The following is an 805-nucleotide window of genomic DNA, read 5'->3' on the forward strand; positions in this document are numbered from 1 at the left end:
AGTTTTATAGAAGCTTCTTCTGAAATTCCTACATTGTTTTTCACACATAGTGTAGATTGAACTATGTAAGATGCTGGAGAAAGAAACAGCTATTTCTTGAATACATATCAATACATACATCTAAAGCAAATTTTTTTCAGGGGCCCTTAAAATACTATTGTAGAACCTCAGTTTACTATTTTGTGGAACCTCAGTTTACTATTTTGTGGACCCCCAAAAATCTTATATGGACCCTGGTTGAGAACCATTGCTATAAAAGAATGGATACTAAAATGAGGATTGTGACCATAGTGAATTCAGAATCGATATACTTTTTGAAACTTTGATGTTTTAGAATATTATTTGAGGAATTTGTCAACAGTTTTTGTTATATTTTTTTACTGAATGTAGCACAAATTTTGAAATTGTAAAGATTTGATTATATATATATATATGAGTGGTTGGCGTTAGGAAGGGCATCCAGCTGTAGAAACTCTGCCAGTAGAAACCGTTGCCAGTACCGCCTGACTGGCCTTGTAGGGTTTTCGAGCGAGATCGTTGCCAGTGCCCCTGGACTGGCTCTTGTGCGGGTGGCACATAAAAGACACCATTTCGAGCGTGGCCGTTTTCGTGCGGGTGACACGTAAAAGCACCTACTACACTCTCTGAGTGGTTGGTGTTAGGAAGGGCATCCAGCTGTAGAAACTCTGCCAAATTAGATTGGAGCCTGGTGTTGCCATCCGGTTTCACCAGTCCTCAGTCAAATCGTCCAACCCATGCTAGCATGGAAAGCGGACGTTAAACGATGATGATGACTATATATATC

The 805-nt window shown here is 39.5% G+C and overlaps 1 protein-coding gene across 3 annotated transcripts in view; it reads left to right on the forward strand.

The window, feature by feature from the left end:
• LOC106877833 (ubiquilin-1) overlaps positions 1-805 on the forward strand; it is a 43,114-nt gene that overhangs the window by 10,533 nt on the left and 31,776 nt on the right. The window lies entirely within an intron of this gene.

This window comes from Octopus bimaculoides, chromosome 3 (genome assembly GCF_001194135.2).
Source record: "Octopus bimaculoides isolate UCB-OBI-ISO-001 chromosome 3, ASM119413v2, whole genome shotgun sequence".
NCBI lineage: Eukaryota > Metazoa > Mollusca > Cephalopoda > Octopoda > Octopodidae > Octopus > Octopus bimaculoides.